This window comes from Ranitomeya variabilis, chromosome 5 (assembly GCF_051348905.1).
Source record: "Ranitomeya variabilis isolate aRanVar5 chromosome 5, aRanVar5.hap1, whole genome shotgun sequence".
Lineage (NCBI taxonomy): Eukaryota > Metazoa > Chordata > Amphibia > Anura > Dendrobatidae > Ranitomeya > Ranitomeya variabilis.
In genome coordinates this window covers 405049492-405059880 of record NC_135236.1, presented here as the reverse complement: position 1 = coordinate 405059880, position 10389 = coordinate 405049492, and positions in this window count along the sequence as shown.

Here is a 10389-nt window from a genome sequence, read left to right as displayed (position 1 = left end):
GCGCTGATTGGGCGCCAGGCTCACGTGCCACAACAACCACACGAGGTCCCCGGGAACGCGAGTGTCGACACTGATGGAAAGGCACTGGCACGGGAGGTGAGTATTATTTTTTATTATTCTATCGGGGTCAAGCATGAGGTATGAGACGGGCTTGTCCAAGTATTGGACAACTTCTTTAAGAATCCCTGCAGTGTTACACTTGAAGGCAGTTAGAAAACATAAGCACATGTTGCAAAGCTGGGCATCAAAGTAGGTACACAAGGGTGTTATTTAAAGGGTTAAATAACTTTCGGTCAATGGATTGAAGATACAGATAAGGATATCCCACTTCAAATTATGTTCCCTGGCTAAAACAGTTTCTTGTTATTAGAGCTGGCATAAAAGTGGCCAAACAGGCACATTTTATTGATTTGAACAGATAACTAGTGCTTTCAAAGGGTTAATTGTGTTTGGCCTATATATCACACTCCAGTCATATACAGTACATAAAGATGCTCCAGATCTAATCCAGTTGACTCCAGAATTGCCCAAACAGGTTCTGGGCATAAAAGCTTGCATTAAGAGGGATAAATGACCACATTTTACTAATTTAAATAAGTAACTGGTGTATTCAAAGGATTAACTGATTTTGGGCCACAGCTGTCACACTGTGTGATAGGCTGGACTAAATGGGGTCTGGGCATAAAAACTGGTATTTGATTAAAGCGAACCTGTCACCTGGAAAATGCTATTTCCCTGCAGATACGGGGTTAATCTGTAGGTTATCTTTATTCCTCCTGGCAGCATTCTGATTTCAGTCACAGGGGTGGTGCCAACACAGCTTCAGTCACTGCTCTGTATAGGTGGCTGCTCGGAACTGACTAAAAGCTGACCCTAATGCTGAGCTGCTGTCAGTCAGTGCCAGGGGCGCGGTTACAGCCGCCATTCTATACAGAGCATTGACTGAACCTGCGCTGGAGACTCCACTGTGACTGAAGCCAGAACGCTGCCAGGGGGGACTAAAGCTCATTTCATACCAGCAGCGAGGGTTTAAGTGCCAGCACTAGGCAGGTTCACAACACTATTAACCTGCAGATTAACCTCATATCTACAAGTTAATACTGCTTTTTCAGGTGACAGGCTCCCTTTAAATAACTGGTGCATGCAAAAGGTTAAAAGACTTTGAGCTACTGAATGCACTAATTACGCACAGTTAGGTATGCGCCATATCAAATTCCATTGACTACAGGCTGCCCCAAAATGTTGTGTCTGAAGTGTGATATTTGTGGTCCAAACTCATTTAACTCTTTTGAATTCACGAGATAATTATTTAAATCAGCTAAATATTTGTTTTTGTCATTGGATTCCAGCTTTTACACCTATATGTGCATTGATAGTCTGAGTTTGGTAGCTGCAAGTCATTTAAAGAGCACATTTCATCACTTTTGGCAAATTAAACTGGCTACCTTATAGTAAAATGGTTGAATAGCTGAATAAAAAGTAATTTTTTTAGCTATTTATTTCTCCTCTCCGTTGAGGAAATATTGACTTGTAAAGTTTAGGGTGCTCAATAGGCTAGTTTCTCCTTCAACCAAAGTAGAGTTAGCAGAGATTATTCTTTGGGGTGGTTACTTTTTCCCCTGTATGACATTGCCCAGTCATAAGAAGGTAGCTTCATACAGGGGTAAAAAAGCACACATCCCCAGAGAAGGTCAGAACAGGCTTATTCACTGTGATTTGGAGAGACTGATAAGGTTAAACATGTCACATTTAGACCTCCTCACTGCCGACACTTACTATTATTACAAGTGTTAGGAGATGAGAGCTGCACTGTAATGTCATTATATACAATGTGACTCTATCCTACTGCAGCTCTCCTCTCCCGGCAAAGTCATGTCATTAGATTAGGAATGTATTTTCAGCGCTGGGAGAGGAGAGCTGTGTGGGGGTGAGCAGTGATAAAGATGATTGTGCAAGCAGAGTTTGTCACACACAATGCTCTGGATTAAATCAAGGTATTAAGGCATTATTCCGCAATAGCTGAAATAGATCCAGAGCGCAATATGTAGTGACATTATAGTGCAGCGCTTTTCTTCTCCCAGAAGTTGTAATGACAGTAAGCGCAGGCAGTGTGGAGATCTCAATGTGATCAGGTTTGGACACATCAGTCTCATCAAATCACATTGAAAAAGCCACTTCTCACCTCCCAGGGCATTTGCTTTAATTTCCAGTGTATGACACTGCTTTTTATGATAGGGCAACATCATACAGAGGAAAAAGCAAGTGTACCCAGAGAAGAAGCTCTGTTAACGTCCCCTTGTTTGAAGAGAAAATTAGAAAAATAGGCAACTTCAGTCTTAGGGTATGTGCACACGTTGTGGATTTTGCTGCGGATCCGCAGCAGTTTCCCATGAGTTTACAGTTCAATGTAAACCTATGGGAAACCGAAAACGCTGTGAACATGCTGCGGAAAAAAACGTGCGGGAACGCAGCGGTTTAAAATCCGCAGCATGTCACTTCTTTGTGCGGAATCGCGGCGATTCTGCACACATAGGAATGCATTGATCCGCTTACTTCCTGCATGGGGCTATGCCCACCATGCGGGAAGTAAGCAGATCATGTGTGGATGGTACCCGGGGTGGAGGACTCCCCTCCAGGCCCTGGGAACCATATTTGTGTAAAAAAAAAAGAATTAAAATAAAAAATAATGATATACTCACCTCTCAGCCCTGCACACGGCCGTCCGGTCGCAGGGTTGCTATGCGAGCAGGACCTGCGATGACGTCGCGGTCACATGACCGTTATGTCACGAAGGTCTTTCTCGCGTATCATCTTTGGAACCAGACCGCCGCGTGCAGCGCCGAGGAGATCGGGACGTCGGAGGGTGAGTATAACCATTTTTTAAATTATTTTTAACATTACTATTGATGCTGCATATGCAGCATCAATAGTAAAACAAGTGCAGGAGTAAACCCGCAGCGGAAACCGCAAGACAAACTGCGATAAATCTGCAGGGATAACCGCAGCGGTTTTGCCCTGCAGATTTATCAAATCAGCTGCAGGAGAACCCGCAGAGGACCCTTCCTACTTGTGCACATAGCATTACAAGTCATTATCTACCCACTGGAGAAATTAAAAAAAAAATAGATTTTGTTCAGGTCTTCATCCCCTACATCAAAAAGTAGCCACATTAATAAAATAAAACTGGTCAAAGATCCTCTTTAACTCTTTGATGACACCAGCAAATTATGCAAATGAGTGAAAAGTGTGTGTCTGCCCACTTTGATGACAGTTTTTCTGCACAGATTTGTTTGTGCCAGACTGTAGTCAGTTGATTAATATATGTGGGCCATCCCTAGCTACGTGACTGCAGTAAGATGTTTGTGGTCCAAACTCATTTACCTCCTTGAATACCCCAGTAACTTATACAAATCAGTAAAAAGCGTCTGTTTGCCCAATATGATGTCAGTTTTTATGCCCACAACCCATTTGTGCCTGCCTTGAGTGAGCTGAATTTGATGAGGGGCATCCTTATCTGTGTTTTGGTAGCTTCATATTTGCAGGATAAACTTATTTAACCCTTTGAATACATAAAATACTAATTCAAATGTGTTCATTTGCCCACTTAGATGTCAATTTCATGCTCAGAACCCATTTCCTGAAGACCTCACATTAGTTAGCCCTCAAACTGTATAATGGCCCTCACATTAGCCCCCAAACTGTATAATGGGCCCTACAGTAAGCTCCAAACTGTATAAGAGCCATTACAATTGCTCACAAACCGTATAATGGCCCTCACATTAGCCTCCAAACTGTATAATGGGCTCAGCATTAGCCCCCAAACTCTATAATGGGCTCCGCATTAGCCCCCAAACTCTATAATGGGCTCCGCATTAGCCCCCAAACTGTATAATGGACTCCACAGTAAGCTCCAAACTGTATAATGGCCCTCACATTAGCCCCCAAACTGTATAATGGGCCCCACATTAGCCCCCAAACGCTATAATGGACCCAACAGTAAGCTCCAAACTGTACAATGGCCCTCACATTAGCCCCCAAGCTGTATAGTAGCCCTCACATTAGCCCCCAAACTGTATATTGAGCCTCGCATTAGCTCAATAATATATGGCCCATTTATAATGGGCCAAACATTACCCCCAAAGTCTATAATGGGCCCCGCATTATCCCCCAAACTGTATAATGGCCCCCACATTTGCTCCAAAACTGTATAATAGGCCCAACATTAGTTCCTATACTGTATAATGGGCCCCACATTAGCCCCCAAACTGTATAATGGCCCCCACACTTTATAAGGGCCCCTGTTATGACCCCAGTGGACAGGGTCTCAGAGGAACGTGTAAGTCTGCGAGATTCAAAAATCCAGCTCATAGGGCTGTGGTAACTGGGTTGACCAAATAGCTACTCCTAACGCCAACACTAGAAGTAGCCGGGGATCATGCCTACGGTGATCGCTAGATGACTCGCGCCAGCCGGAGAATCTAACTACCCCTAGGAGAAGAAAACAAAGACCTCTCTTGCCTCCAGAGAAAGGGACCCCAAAGCAAGATACAAGCCCCCCACAAATAATAACGGTGAGGTAAGAGGAAATGACAAACACAGAAATGAACCAGGTTCAGCAAAGAGAGGCCAGCTTACTAATAGCAGAATATAGCAAGATAACTTATCTGGTCAACAAAAACTCTATAAAAATCCACGCTGGAGATTCAAGAACCCCCGAACCGTCTAACGGTCCGGGGGGAGAACACCAGCCCCCTAGAGCTTCCAGCAAAGGTCAGGATACAGATTGGAACAAGCTGGACAAAAATACCAAACAAAACAAAAGCAAAAAGCAAGAAAGCAGACTTAGCTTGAAATACAGGAACCCGGATCATAGGACAAGAGCACAACAGATTAGCTCTGATTTCAACGATGCCAGGCATTGAACTGAAGGTCCAGGGAGCTTATATAGCAACGCCCCTGAACTAACGGCCCAGGTGAGGATATAGGAAAAGACAGAAGCTCCAGAGTCAAATCACTAATGACCACTAGAGGGAGCAAAAAGCAAAATCACAACAGTACCCCCCCTTAGTGAGGGGTCACCGAACCCTCACCACGACCACCAGGGCGATCAGGACGAGCGGCGTGAAAGGCATGAACTAAATCGGCCGCATGAACATCAGAGGCGACCACCCAGGAATTATCTTCCTGACCATAGCCCTTCCACTTGACCAGGTACTGAAGCCTCCGCCTGGAGAGACGAGAATCCAAGATCTTCTCCACCACGTACTCCAACTCACCCTCAACCAACACCGGAGCAGGAGGCTCAGCAGAAGGAACCACAGGCACAACGTACCGCCGCAACAAGGACCTATGAAACACGTTGTGGATAGCAAACGACACAGGAAGATCCAGGCGAAAGGATACAGGATTAAGGATTTCCAATATCTTGTAAGGACCAATAAAACAAGGTTTAAATTTGGGAGAGGAAACCTTCATAGGAACAAAGCGGGAAGAAAGCCACACCAAATCCCCAACACGTCGTCGGGGACCCACACCGCGGCGGCGGTTGGCAAAGCGCTGAGCCCTCTCCTGTGACAACTTCAAGTTGTCCACCACAAGATTCCAGATCCGCTGCAACCTATCCACCACAGAATCCACCCCAGGGCAGTCAGAAGGTTCCACATGACCCGAAGAAAAACGAGGGTGGAAACCAGAGTTGCAGAAAAACGGCGAAACCAAAGTGGCGGAACTAGCCCGATTATTAAGGGCAAACTCAGCCAACGGCAAGAAGGTCACCCAATCGTCCTGATCAGCAGAGACAAAACACCTCAAATAAGCCTCCAAAGTCTGATTAGTTTGCTCCGTCTGTCCATTAGTCTGAGGATGGAAAGCAGACGAAAACGACAAGTCAATGCCCATCCTACTACAAAAGGATCGCCAGAATCTGGAAACGGACTGGGATCCCCTGTCTGACACAATATTCTCAGGGATGCCGTGCAAACGAACCACGTTCTGGAAAAACACAGGAACCAGATCGGAAGAGGAAGGCAGCTTAGGCAAAGGAACCAAATGGACCATCTTGGAGAAGCGATCACATATCACCCAGATAACAGACATGCCTTGAGACACCGGAAGATCAGAAATGAAATCCATGGAGATATGTGTCCAAGGTCTCTTAGGGACAGGCAAGGGCAAGAGCAACCCGCTGGCACGAGAACAGCAAGGCTTAGCTCGAGCACAAGTCCCACAGGACTGTACAAATGACCGCACATCCCTAGACAAGGAAGGCCACCAAAAGGATCTGGCCACCAGATCTCTGGTGCCAAAAATTCCTGGGTGACCTGCCAACACCGAGGAATGAACCTCGGAAATGACTCTGCTGGTCCACTTATCAGGCACAAACAGTCTGTCAGGTGGACAAGAATCAGGCCTATCAGCCTGAAATCTCTGCAACACACGTCGCAGATCTGGAGAAATAGCTGACAAGATAATACCATCCTTAAGAATACCAACAGGTTCAGCGACTCCAGGAGCATCAGGCACAAAGCTCCTGGAAAGAGCATCGGCCTTCACATTTTTTGAACCTGGTAAATACGAGACAACAAAGTCAAAACGGGAGAAAAACAATGACCAGCGGGCCTGTCTAGGATTCAGGCGTTTAGCAGACTCGAGATACATCAGATTTTTGTGATCAGTCAAGACCACCACACGATGCTTAGCACCCTCGAGCCAATGACGCCACTCCTCAAATGCCCATTTCATGGCCAACAACTCCCGATTGCCCACATCATAATTTCGCTCCGCAGGCGAAAACTTCCTAGAGAAAAAGGCGCAAGGTCTCATAACAGAGCAACCAGGGCCTCTCTGCGACAAAACGGCCCCTGCTCCAATCTCTGAAGCATCCACCTCAACCTGAAAGGGAAGCGAGACATCAGGCTGGCACAAAACAGGCGCCGAAGTAAACCGACGTTTCAACTCCTGGAAAGCCTCCACAGCAGCAGGAGCCCAATTAACCACATCGGAGCCCTTCTTGGTCATATCCGTCAAAGGTTTCACAATGCTAGAAAAGTTAGCGATAAAACGACGGTAGAAGTTAGCGAAACCCAAGAACTTCTGAAGACTCTTAACTGACGAGGGCTGAGTCCAATCAAGAATAGCTCGGACCTTGACTGGGTCCATCTCCACAGCAGAAGGGGAAAAAATGAACCCCAAAAAGGGAACCTTCTGTACACCAAAAAGACACTTTGAGCCCTTGACAAACAAAGAATTTTCACGCAAAATTTTAAAGACCATCCTGACCTGCTCCACATGCGAGTCCCAATTATCAGAAAAAACCAGAATATCATCCAGATAAACGATCAAAAATTTATCCAGATAGTTCCGGAAAATGTCATGCATAAAGGACTGAAAAACTGAAGGGGCATTAGAGAGCCCAAAAGGCATCACCAAGTACTCAAAATGACCTTCGGGCGTATTGAATGCGGTTTTCCATTCATCCCCTTGCTTAATGCGCACAAGGTTGTACGCACCACGAAGGTCTATCTTGGTAAACCACTTGGCACCTTTAATCCGGGCAAACAAGTCAGACAACAGCGGCAAAGGATACTGAAATTTGACAGTGATCTTATTTAAAAGCCGATAGTCAATACAAGGCCTCAAAGATCCGTCCTTTTTAGCCACAAAAAAGAATCCCGCACCAAGAGGGGAAGAAGACGGACGGATGTGTCCTTTCTCCAGAGACTCCTTGATATATGAACGCATAGCGGTATGTTCAGGTATCGACAGATTAAACAGTCTTCCCTTAGGAAATTTACTGCCTGGAATCAAATCTATTGCACAGTCACATTCCCTATGAGGAGGCAATGCACTGGACCTGGACTCGCTGAAGACATCCTGATAATCAGACAAATACTCAGGAACTTCCGAAGGCGTAGAAGAAGCAATAGACACAGGCAGGGAATCCTCATGAATACCACGACAGCCCCAACTAGACACTGACATAGCCTTCCAGTCAAGGACTGGATTATGGGTCTGTAACCATGGCAGCCCCAAAACAACCAAATCATGCATTTTATGTAGAACGAGAAAACGTATCACCTCGCGGTGTTCAGGAGTCATGCACATGGTAACCTGTGTCCAATACTGCGGTTTATTTTCTGCTAATGGCGTAGCATCAATACCCCTAAGAGGGATAGGATTTTCTAATGGTTCAAGAATAAAACCACAGCGCTTAGCAAATGAGAGATCCATAAGACTCAGGGCAGCACCTGAATCTACAAACGCCATGACAGGATAAGATGACAGTGAGCAAATCAAAGTTACAGACAGAATAAACTTAGGATGCAAATTACCAACGGTGACAGGACTAACAACCTTAGATATACGTTTGGAGCATGCTGAGATAACATGTGTAGAATCACCACAGTAGTAGCACAAGCCATTCCGGCGTCTATGAATTTTCCTCTCATTTCTAGTCAGGATTCTATCACATTGCATCAAATCAGGTGTCCGTTCAGACAACACCATGAGGGAATTTGCGGTTTTTCTATCACATTGCATCACATCAGGTGTCTGTTCAGACAACAACATGAGGGAATTTGCGGTTTTGCGCTCCCGCAACCGCCGGTCAATTTGAATAGCCAGGGACATGGTATCATTCAGACCTGTGGGAATGGGAAAACCCACCATAACATTCTTAATGGCCTCAGAAAGGCCATTTCTAAAATTAGCGGCCAGTGCACACTCGTTCCAATGTGTCAGCACGGACCATTTCCGAAATTTTTGGCAATACACCTCAGCCTCGTCCTGGCCCTGAGACATAGCCAGCAAGGCTTTCTCTGCCTGAATCTCAAGATTGGGTTCCTCATAAAGTAAACCGAGCGCCAGAAAAAACGCATCAATATCAGCCAATGCCGGATCTCCTGGCGCCAACGAAAAAGCCCAATCTTGAGGGTCACCCCGTAAGAATGAAATAACAATTTTTACTTGTTGAGCAGAGTCTCCAGACGAACAAGGTTTCAGGGACAAAAACAATTTACAATTATTCCTGAAATTCCTAAACTTAAATCGGTCTCCTGAAAACAGTTCAGGAATCGGAATCTTGGGTTCAGACCTAGGATTTCTGGTAACATAATCTTGTATACCCTGCACACGAGCGGCAAGCTGGTCCACACTTGTAATCAAGGTCTGGACATTCATGTCTGCAGCAAGCTTAAGCCACTCTGAGGTAAAGGGGAAAAGAAAAAAAAAAAAAAAAAAAATGAGAGAGGGAAAAAAAAAACTCAAAATTTTCTTTTTTATAATCCCACTTCTGCAATGCATTAAACATTTAATACTGGCCTGGCATACTGTTATGACCCCAGTGGACAGGGTCTCAGAGGAACGTGTAAGTCTGCGAGATTCAAAAATCCAGCTCATAGGGCTGTGGTAACTGGGTTGACCAAATAGCTACTCCTAACGCCAACACTAGAAGTAGCCGGGGATCATGCCTACGGTGATCGCTAGATGACTCGCGCCAGCCGGAGAATCTAACTACCCCTAGGAGAAGAAAACAAAGACCTCTCTTGCCTCCAGAGAAAGGGACCCCAAAGCAAGATACAAGCCCCCCACAAATAATAACGGTGAGGTAAGAGGAAATGACAAACACAGAAATGAACCAGGTTCAGCAAAGAGAGGCCAGCTTACTAATAGCAGAATATAGCAAGATAACTTATCTGGTCAACAAAAACCCTATAAAAATCCACGCTGGAGATTCAAGAACCCCCGAACCGTCTAACGGTCCGGGGGGAGAACACCAGCCCCCTAGAGCTTCCAGCAAAGGTCAGGATACAGATTGGAACAAGCTGGACAAAAATACCAAACAAAACAAAAGCAAAAAGCAAGAAAGCAGACTTAGCTTGAAATACAGGAACCCGGATCATAGGACAAGAGCACAACAGATTAGCTCTGATTTCAACGATGCCAGGCATTGAACTGAAGGTCCAGGGAGCTTATATAGCAACGCCCCTGAACTAACGGCCCAGGTGAGGATATAGGAAAAGACAGAAGCTCCAGAGTCAAATCACTAATGACCACTAGAGGGAGCAAAAAGCAAAATCACAACAGGCCCCCACAGTAGTCCATTAAAATAAAGAACCATCATATATTCACCTAATCCAGGATATTGATAACTCCATCAACGAGGCTGGGGTGGACCAACTCGCTGTCATAACGCCTACACACGCACAGGACATCAGAGTCTCAGCGCAGCACAATAACATCATCGCACTGGGAGTTTGACATCCTGCGTGTGTGAAGGCGCCTCGGCGATTCTGTAGATCACAGGTAAGGCTGCGGTCTACAGAACAGAGAGTGATGGTGCAGGGAGACCGGGCTTAAGCATATTAGCGTGCTGCTCCAGGTGGACCCATC